General features: G+C 41.7%; 1 pseudogene; it reads left to right on the top strand.

Annotated features, from left to right (window-relative positions):
• The first annotated feature begins 507 nt into the window (after positions 1-507).
• On the top strand, positions 508-3,564 carry LOC103748266 (annotated as a pseudogene).
• The last annotated feature ends 7,497 nt before the right edge of the window (positions 3,565-11,061 follow it).

Consider the following 11,061-nt stretch of genomic DNA (forward strand, 5'->3'; position numbering starts at 1 on the left):
GTTTCTAAACACAATATTATTGTTATTCTAAATCGTGCTTTCAGGAAGTCATACAATAGCTTAGAAGAAAAGATCTTTCTAACCACCTAAGAAACTGTGATGACTTAGAACCTATGAATTGAAAATTTTTCTAAGCTCTCCATGTTTATTTACAAATTCTAAGGCATTATGTACTATAAAAACATTTTGGCTAATTAAAATAAGACACATGTTCTTCCTCTTACTCATTATAAAATCAACTCACATATGCAACCAAATATAATAATCATTAAAGGTCTATATTAGATAAATAAAATCTAGAGTAAGTAATAGGATGGATTAAAATGAAATCTAAATTCAAACTCTTCTGAATAGCATTGTTGTTTATTTATTTTTCTGGTTACATAAAGTCATCTAAATGTAAGGGAGCAATGAGTTCGGAAAGTTCATTAACTTTTTTTTTTCTTAAAATATTTATTTTTATTTTATGTGTATGTGTGCATTGCCTGCATGTAGGTAAGTGCACCCATGTCGTGCAGTGCCTCCAAGGGTCAAAGAGGCTGTCGGATCCCCTGGAACTGGAGTTACAAACAGTTGTTAGCTGTCATGTGGGTGCTGGGGTTCAAACCCAGGTCTTCTGCAAGAACAACCAGTGTTCTTAACCGGTGAGCCATCTCTCCAGCCCATTAACTTTCCTTCTTATAGTTCTGAAACAATTTCATGTTCTAGAGTAAAATAGACAGAAAAGTGTAAGTTCTTTTCAGTTGTACTTCTGACATGCTCTAATTTATGAATTTCATCTTCATTCTTGTGGGGTTTTTCCTTCATAGGTTCCATTCATTTTTGAAGCAGTGAACACTGAAACAAGAAGAGTTAGAAACCCTATTATTAAGCCATTTTCAAAGAAATAGAGAGGAATCTGAGGAGGTGGCTTAGTTGATCAGCCTCAGTTGCTTGTTGCTCAAGCCATGCATGACAGTGCATGCCAGTAAACTCTGTCAATCTTTGACTGTCACATACATGCACAAATGGATGCAGAAACTCATAGCACACAACTACATACTGACACAGAAAAGTCAATAGAAGGCCTGAGGAAAAAGCTCAGTTAACATAGCATTTGCTGTGCAAGCATAAGGACTTGAGTTTGATCCCCAATTCCCAGGTAAAAAGCCAAGCTTGGTGTCACATGCTTGGAAATCCAGATCTTGGGGATCTGGACAAGCAGATTCCTGGGGATCAGCTGGCCAACCACCCTAGCCTAGTCAGAGAGCTGCAGGCCTGGTGGGAGATGTCTCAAATCACAAGGCTACCTGCTTGAAAACTCATACCCACAGTAGACCTCTGACCTCTCTCTCTATATATATATGTACATACATGTGCATGCATACACACATATACCCTCATATAAATGAACACACATGCACTCATACACACACACACACACACACAAAATAACAGAACATCAGTACATTGTCGATATTTGCGGGTGTAAATATTTCATGAAATTTTGAAGTATTAATTGCAGTTATAAAAAACTATGACATGTGAGGGTAGGAATGACTTTACAATATGCGCATAATCTACACTCATGACTTTCATTTAACTTTGCAACCAAAATGTTGCTGTTTATAATGTAAATGAGCTCACTGAGCCATGTGGTCTTCTGTGTCCTGGCACAGGACCTTAATCCCCTAGCACCCCACTTCACCCACTACCTAAGACAGTGAATGAACGTGGGTGTCCTTCATTAACACACCAAAGCCCTGGAAGCAGCAGATCTTTCTCACTGAAATAGAAATAAGAATTGAGAAGTCTGTCTGAAACTGTGTGTGTGAGATATTTTAGGCCTCGAGATCAAAGGGCATGATTCTCTGATGGGGGTCGGTCCTAGCTTCTAGTACCCAGTTCATGCTGGAGATACTGTTTGAATGAAAAAATGAATGAAGCCAGGCTCAAGAACACAGTCCCATGACACATCTAAAGTCTCTAAGTGTCTAAGTCTACCTTGGCCTTAAAATGAATGGACATTTGGGTCCACAGACTTGACTTGCTTGATATCCTTAACATATAAGCTGGAATGCATGAAATCTGGTGGATGAGCTATAGGGAGTACAGAGAGGGGAGCTGATCTAAATATGGTTAAGATGTATGAAATGCACAAACATTCAATAAATATTATATATTGAAAAAAATGAATGTTTGGAGTTTAGAGTTTATTAGGTATAACTGTAATGTGAATTGAGAAAACCACACAGGAGTTTGTATTTTTTAAATTTCTAGATTGGTTTGTCTGTATCATGCTGGTGAGTGTGTGTGTGTGTGTGTGTGTGTGTGTGTGTCCGCGTGCGCATGTGTGTGCGGGCATTAAATATGACATGAATAGACATTAATATTTAAGATAATTTGAATACATATATATATATGTATATATGACCTATAGAGTCTGATTTGTGTCCCTAAATTTCCTTCAGTGTGCGTCCATCCACTGGGCCCACAAAGAGTTCCATCCCTGTTAAGACACTGGTTTTCCCCATCCGAGCATCCAGGGACCATTACAGAAGAGGAGGCAGAAAGGTCGTAAATGCTAGAGGGAGTGGATGTCCACAAGGCAAAAGTCTTCCAGTTACTCACGTGAACTCACAACAATGGTGACAGCATGGACAAGTTCTGTGCAAGCTCAAACCAGACAAAATCCCAGCATAGACATGGGGGAAGTGGGTAAGAAATCCAACCCAATTTCATTTTTAAAAGTATCAGTTCTTGAGCAGGTCCTGGCTGCACAGCGGAGGGACGCACCGTCGTTGGGGCTTTGGGGGCCTGGGATTGCTGCAGCCTCAGGGACAGCAAGCGCAGGGACAGAGCAGAAAAGAAGGTGAATTGTAAGCCCCATAACTAGGATGCACAAGAAATCCGATTCCGACCCCGAGAGGTTATGAGGAGCAGGCAGGACATGAAAAGAGCTGTCAGTAACAAGAAGAGAGGCCCAGCTGACCTTCAGTAAGACATTGGAAAAGGAAGAAAAGGGAGAGGAACCAGACATCGTTGTCCCCAAATTCAAGCAAAGAAAATGGGAGTCTAATGTGACCCACAACCAGCGCATTGAGCAGGAAGCCCAGCACATGCTCTTCTTTAGCAAGAACCTGGCCATTCGGCAGCGAGAGGTACAGGCAGCTCCCAAGAAGTCTGAGAAGTCTGAGCGAAGAAAGCAAGAAGCGGTGACTAGATAAAGCCTGAGAGAAAAAAAAGGAAAGGGCAGTGGACAGGCTGGAATAAGCGTCGCTGAAAGATGTCAGGTTTGGAGAGGTTGTGTTGCAGACCCGGAGCTAAAGCTGACAGCCCAGCCCAGGAGGAGTAAAAGCAAAGATGCGCCCAGTAAGGAGTCACTGATGCTAAAGATGCTTTGGGGCCCAGGTGGTATGCTCCAGCCTCCAGCCACTTAACTGGCCCTACAGAGAATTCTGGGGGAAGAGCGGAACAAGCTTACAGAGCCCTGAAGAAGCTCCAGCAGCAGCAGCAGCGACAGGAGGTCCCCCTGCACGGCTAACCAGCCGCTCTTCCCATAGGAGGCCCCTGGCTTGTCTGTGATGGAGAAACCCAGGAACCCAGGCCTCTGGAAACTAGCTTAGGAGCTCCAGACATGGTCCAGGGAAAGATAGCAGACGCTTCTCCCTGGAGAGGAGTATGACCACACTCTCTGTATGAGAGATCTTTTTTCTCCTTAAAGACTGTCCTTTTAGTAGTGACCACTAATGGACCCCCATCTCATACAGGAAAGGTTGGATCCAACACTTGTCTGCAATACAGCTGGGAGGGCTAGTGTTTTCCACAGAGTCTAACTTCATTCTGGAAACAGCAGTCCCAGCAGAGACAAGCCAGGACCACTGTAGAAAGGACTCAATCCCTTAATCCAGCTAATTATTGAAGCTGCTGATGTAGGTCAGCCTGTTTCTTAAGAGGTTCCCTTGGGCTTGGTACAGTCTAAAGCAGAGGCAGGGCAGAGCAGGTTAGCAGGACAACTAGAGGCTAGACAGACCCAGGGCAGGGTGGGGTTGATGCATAGCACCTAGTCCACCTGCGAGGTGGACAAAGTCCACTTGTCTCCAGAGAAGCAGAGGAAGCCCAGTCCAGGTTAGGTTTGCATGGAGACTGGGGTGTCAGTACTGACTGGATGTCTTGACATACATGCACAAAACCCAAATCTTAGTGACAGGAAGGGCAGAATATTTGTGGAGTCCTCTCCCTACATACCAGAAGGGTGGGAACAGGTCCATGTCCTGTATATTGGGAGTCTCGGGGAAACAGGGCAAGCTTCTTGAGAGGACCAAGGATGGTCTGTCCTGGGACTGTTCACCGAGCAGGGCTATTGAAAATTTTTGCCAAAAATATCTTCCACAGAACTAATAAAGGGAGCACCTGATGCCAGCTCCTAGTAACATTGAAAGTAGAGCTCCAAACCCATCCACAGCCTGGCAGTGTGGTACAGTCTCGTAATCCTGGCACTTGGGAGGTAGAGGCAGGGAGGATCAAGAGTTCAAGGTCATATACCTGGACATGAAGCCCTGTCACAAAAATAACCAGAAGAAACAAACAAACAAACAAACAAACAAACACAAACCCTTATTCTAACATTAAGAAAAACTGAGCTAGTCAGGCCCTACTGGGGAAGCTTGCAGCTGTCTGGCAGAACTTCCGGGATCTTTCCTTTTGCAAAACTGGTCTCAGGAGCTCAGCTCCAGAGCCCAAGACAGGTTCTGGAACTGTGTGATCTTTTATTCTCCTTCCCAGATTTGTGCTTTCAAAAATGAAGTTTATTTTTATTTTTATTAAAGTTCTACTCTCTTGAACTCTGGACTGCTGTTCTCTGAAGTGGTTTCTACTACCTTGTGATACTCATTGGTGGCCCCAGTACATATCAGTGAGGCTCAGGAGTAGTGCTTAGACTTAAACCCAGCAGCAGAGAGGGCCACATGCAGGCCAGGGTTTCCTGGACTAGAGGCAGGGCCTGTTGACAATGGTACATATAGACTTTTATATTCTTTCCAGAATACCTGTAGCCAGCCCTGAATTATATTAAAGGACTCTGGGTAGCTCCCACAGTGCCCCCCCCAAAGTATTAGTTCATGGACCTCTGTGGAAGACATCATGGAAAATATATTTTTATATAAAGATGAAGGTGCTTGTGAAGTGCTAAAGTTTGAGGCCCTTATCACATTTTTCACCTTCACAGAAATTTGTTCTGATAAATTTAAGAACGTTTAGTTGTTCCCATTTGCATTTTGATCATGTCTTGGCCTGACTTCTCACAAATATTTGCCATTTCCATCCTTTGTTGACCAGCAGAAGTGAAGGTGTTCCTCTTAATGAGCTGGACAAAAATGAACCCAGCACATAGTGCAAACTTTTCAGATGTCTGCAGAGATTACTCAGAGATCCTCAACAGTGTATGGTTTCCAGTGAAGGGACAGTTCACCCTCCTGTGTTTCACTTGAACAGGATTGAATTGAGAGTGGTTCTTGAATGAAATGGGTCAATAAAAAGTACATTTCACTAGGTATGGTGGCACATGCCTTTAGTCCCAGCACTCAGGAGGCAGAACCAGGCAGATCTCTGTGAGGCTGAGTCCAGACAGGTCTACATAGTAAGTTCCAGGCCAGCTGAGACTACAGGGAGATCTTGCCTTAAAAAGACCAAAAATATAAATAAATCAAATAAATAAATAATAAATAAATAAATGTACATTGTATTAATGTAATCTGACAGGTCTTAGCAGACTGGGTGACAGAACTAGAGCTTTTTGGGTGGTGAGAATACTGAGGGAGAGGGGCTTGGAATTCATGAGAAATGTTTGGGGCAGGTGATGTGGATGTGAAGAGATGAGTAAAAGTAGCAGAAGTCTGAAAGTACGCGTCACTGAGATGAGACCTGGCTCCTTAAGGTACATCCCCCCGCCCCCTGCCCCAAACCTTGCTGGGGAAACAGCAGAAGCAGGAAAGTCATTCTTACTTCCACTTTCCTCTTCTTTAATCAAGCAGAACTTTAAACCAAGAAGGATACATGTACCCACCTTCCTCTTGCATCCCTGAATTCTCTGATACAGGGTCTTGCTTTCTCCCAGAGAAGAGGAATGTTCCTCAGAAAGAAAAAAGACCATCTGCACTCATGGGTCCTGCTAAGCTTCTCCAGATTTCATTCATGACAGCATCAGCATACCTTTTGTGATCTGCAGTCATATTTCTGTACCACCATTCATAAACACCTACACACTTTCCACTTTATTTGGGTCCTTATTTCTGAAGGCTCCTATGTCTTATAAAACTTAGTTTAAATAAATTATGTTTTTCTCTTTTTAACTTATCTTCAGTTACTGGGGCCCCAACCACAAATCTCATGACAAGTGAGGAAAAGATATTACTTTCTCTCCCCAACAAGCCAAAGGTCTACACTGCTTCTGATTATTTCCTCTATATCATTTCTACATCTACAGGAATACATTTTCTCTATTATTACACATGGAAAGGTCTGTAATGTAAGGTTAATTTAAAATTCAACAACATAACTTAGAATAGATAGGATAGAACAAGGCAAGAACACATGGAAGTAATTAAAATACAAGGAAGGTGGTAATTTTAAGACTTTATTTCTGATATGTGTGGTTGAGGATTTTATGTAGGAGGAAGCATTTGTGCTGAATGGTTGAAATTTTGACAACTTGAATTTAGAATAAGGGAAAAAAGCAGAGAAGTGGAAAAATGAAGTATATGCTTTAAGACAGAGATGAGTTGTTTTATGTGCCAGAAATGAATGGTGGCTTGGTAGGATCATGATGTGAAAAATGAGATAAAAGAATCATAGATCAAGCTAAAAAGTTTGCCGTTTGCTCTGTAGGTACCACTGAACTCTGTGAAATGTTTAGCAAGTATAAGACATGCTGAAATTCATGTTTTAGGGGAACCTGAGAGAGAAGGTAGATGAGTAAGCAATTCCAAAGTCAATGCAGCAATCTGGATAAGTGGTCTTAAAGTGAATCAACTACACACCAAGCAAAAACACACATTATTATCTATGTACAAATAGTTTCCAGGCATGGGTAGCACATGCCTGTAGTCCCAGTACTTGGTAGGCAGAGGCAGGCAGATCTCTGTGAGTTCAAGACCAGCCTGGTCTACATAGTGAATTCCAGGACAGCTGGGGCTACAGGGAGACCCTGATTCAAAAAGAAAAAGAAAAAAAAAACAAAAACCAAAAACAAAGAATGAATAAGGATTCGTTTCAAAGAATGAATAACGAGTAAGTTCTGTTCGAACTAAAACAGGAGCATACTAGATGAAAAGAATAGAAAGACATAGAAGGCATTGAAAGATGGTAGATTTTTTTCCTCATCACTACAACAAAATACCCTCAATAATCAACTTACAAAGAGGAAAGATTATTTTGACTTATAGTTTTGGAGCTTTTTGTCCACATTGGACTCCCCTAGATGATTTTGACCTATGGTAAAGCCACACATGACAGCAGGAATGTGTAGTAAAACAAAATTTCTCAACTAGTAGCCAAGAAGGAAAAGAGAGAGAAATAAGGGACTGAGGTACCATGGTCTTAATAACCTGAAGACCTTACACTAGGCTTGTGCTATCCATCTATCACCTCTTGATAGTTCAACCCTTATGATCAAGGTTTGATCAAGGTCTCTCAGGGATAGTTTTGAGATCAGAGATAAGGAATAAAATTGTATTTTGTAAATTTCTTACTCTACCTACAGAAAACTTCACAGGATATTTCTAAAAATTCTTCATATGGATAAAATTCAGATGCCACAAAGTACAGAAGGTAAAAGGGAACACTTCAAGGACTCCTGGCCAATATACACAGCTGTGCGTCCATCAGTGTAATCCAGCCCTAAAATATTTATTCATCTTCCAAATGAACATTATAGTAATTAGCATTTTACTCTATTATCTCTCTCCCTCCCCCTTCTCCTCACCATTAAGCAATCATAAACATAGTTATGATTTTTTGCTTATATTTTCTTTTGGGTTAGGAGCTACTAGTAATAAGACCAAGTATTATAATGGTAAACATTTGCTTATGTAAAAACTTATTTTTGAACTTGTTTTCATTTCTATTAATTTTTTTTGTTGTTTTACATTCACATGTGAGCAAACAAATACACATAAATATAGTCCACATATATTTCAAGGCATGTCAACTTACATCCTGTTTCTCTTGCTCTTGAGTAGACAAGAAAGTTCCCCAGTACCTCTGCAGAGGCCAGAAGAAGTCAACATTCTGAGCAGGAGGGATTGAGTGATGCTCTAATTTTAAAGAGCCTCTTAAATTTTTCCTTTTTTTTTTCTCATTGAAAGTTACTAACTTGAGCTAACATCGTAGGAAACATTAAGGAAAGTTTGAGGGAAAATTGTAGTACTACTTGATGAAACAGTGCTGAGTCTAGAGTGATGGAGTCTTAAGGTCCATACAGATTGACAAAAGCATTAGATTTACGGATACACAATAGAGCTCCTACTAAGTTATGCCTGGAATACAGCAAAAGTCCACAATTGTACATGTGTTAGACCTTTATTGAAACTCCAAATGTCCATGGATTCCTGTCAAACCCTTCTTTCTTCTCAGGCACTTAGGGACCGATACCTCTAAGCTACTCCATGACTGTAGGGTTCATGGAACTTGATGTATTTAGATAGATCAGTCTATCTCTTGTGATCATTAATAGTTGTGACAAAGTAGTGTTTGTTGGACACAGTATCTTTGAAAATTAGCAAATTTATCAGACAAGTGCTATAACATGTTCACAATAATCCTTTATCATTTCCCACATGTAATTATCAAGTTATTTAAAATTCAACTATCAAAGTTGATTTTTTAAGCTTGTTTTAGGATTTAAAAAGGTAATGACTGGAGGCTGGAGAGATGGCTTAGCAGGTAAGACCACTGGCTGCTCATACAGAGGACCTGAGTTCTCTAAGGTGGCTAACAACCATCTGTAACTCCTGTTCCAGCAGATCCAAGCCTGCCTTCTGGCTTCCATTGTCATTGCATGACACAGGTGTACGTATATACATGCAGATAATATACTCATCCACACAAAATCAAAAATAATAATAAAATATTTTAAAAACAGATAACAAGAAAATTATTTGTAAGAAAAAAAAATGTGTTGGAATGCTGGGGACACTCAAAAGCAACAGGGAGTCTTAGTCAGGCAGAGACTCATTTATTGCAAGTGTTCCAAAGCTTACAAAGGCACCTGGAATCTGCCCTCCCCCCTGAGGGTGTATCTTAAGGATGGTCACACACTGATCATGCACTCCTCAGCAGTGCAGAAGTATTCTTCAGACTTTCAAAGCAACCCAGGCCAAGGCCCCAGTAACTTCCTTTCAGACCTACGCAAGGTAGGGCCTTTAGGTCCCCACATATCCCCCTTTTGATTTTTATTTTAAGGCCGGACTGACTTTATTTCACGGGTTACCCACCTCATAGGTGGCTCCCTGAGGAGAGATGGCTAACTCCTTCCTCTAATTTTATGCATTTTTGCCTATCTTAGGTTGTGTCACCTCTAATCAAGCCTTGCCCGTCATTGGATCATGCACCTGGCCATGTGCATGTCCTGTCTTAGGAGTGCTTGTCATGGGACATCTTACCCATCTTTGGCTAAAAGTGCATCATGACTAAGGGCAGCCGCATGGGTTATGCCAGTCCGTGACAGTCTTAGTCTCTGCCTAACTTGGTTAGCCAAGCGTGGGCAGCCAGAGGGGGTCCTGGGGGAGTCCATAATCATGAGGAGGTGGGCTGTGGCATCCTGGGGAAGTCCGCAATCATAAGGAGGTGGGCTGTGGCAGTTCCAAGGGTCCTCTGTTGCCAAATTATCTGGTAAAAACACTTAAAGATAAGCATTATTAAGAGAAACAAAGCAAGTCATGGCATAGAACAAGCTGAAATACTTCTGAGACCATGTACCTTTTAGCCAATCAGCCAGTTGTCAAAGAGGCTTCCTTCACCTCAGATGGATATAAATAGAGAGAGGAATTTTATCTCATAAACTATTATCCATGGACCATCATGCTAGTCAGTCGGATCCTGGCCTACCCACTTAAGGTTTTTCACAGGCATCCATATGGGGTTTGAATCTCCTGTAGGGTAGACACACCCAAAGCCTTGACCCATGGTTAGCAATGGATCTGGACCTTTCCATTGTCCGGTGATGGGATCTTTCCATCTTACCTGCACCTCAGGTCTCTACTCCTATCATCCCCAATGCTTCTGAAACCGGGATTCCAACTGATTTTTTTGAAAATTGCAAACATTAATAGTGAATAAGGCCATACCCAACAGTTGGTGGGGGCTTATTCCCCCTTTTTGTTTTTGTGATTGAATTTTTAGGTTTTGATGGTTAAGTTCTATAATGGCTTGACCTTGGGGATTGTAGGGAATTCCTGTATTCTGTTGAATTCCCCAAAGTGAGAAGAAATCTTGTAAATTTTTACTCACAAAACATGGTCCATTATCAGTTTTAATTCTTTGGGGCAGTGCCAACGTAGTAAAGCACTGGAGAAAATGAGACTGAGCATGTTTAGACTTCTCTCCTGTATGGGTGGTAGCCCAACAGGCATGCGAGAATGTGTCAATGGATACAAAAATATACTTAAGCTTTCCAAAAAGGGCATAGTGTGTGACATCCATTTTCCATAAGGAATTGGGCTTGAGTCCCCTGGAGTTTACCCCCTGCTGTTGCAGAGGCGGTACCTGTAGAAAGGGTTGAGAAGACTTACAGGTATGGGAACTTGAGGAAACCTCTTATGGAGTCCCCGCAATTTACATGAGTGAGGTTATGTAACCCCTGGGCTTCATTCAGTCCTGCTGACAGGACCTGGGTGGAAGCCACCTTGTCTGCCTCTGCATTGCCTTGAGATAAAAGCCCAGGCAATCCATGGTGGTCCCAAAGATGCTGTAAGAAGATAGGGGCTTCTCTCTCTCTAAGGAGAGTATGAGCCTGAATCATCAAGGGAGTAATGAGTTTCCCATCCAACCAGATATGAGAACCTAATAGCCCTGGAAGAAGATTGA

This window comes from Nannospalax galili, unplaced genomic scaffold (genome assembly GCF_000622305.1).
Source record: "Nannospalax galili isolate Female #2095 unplaced genomic scaffold, S.galili_v1.0 scaffold1025, whole genome shotgun sequence".
NCBI lineage: Eukaryota > Metazoa > Chordata > Mammalia > Rodentia > Spalacidae > Nannospalax > Nannospalax galili.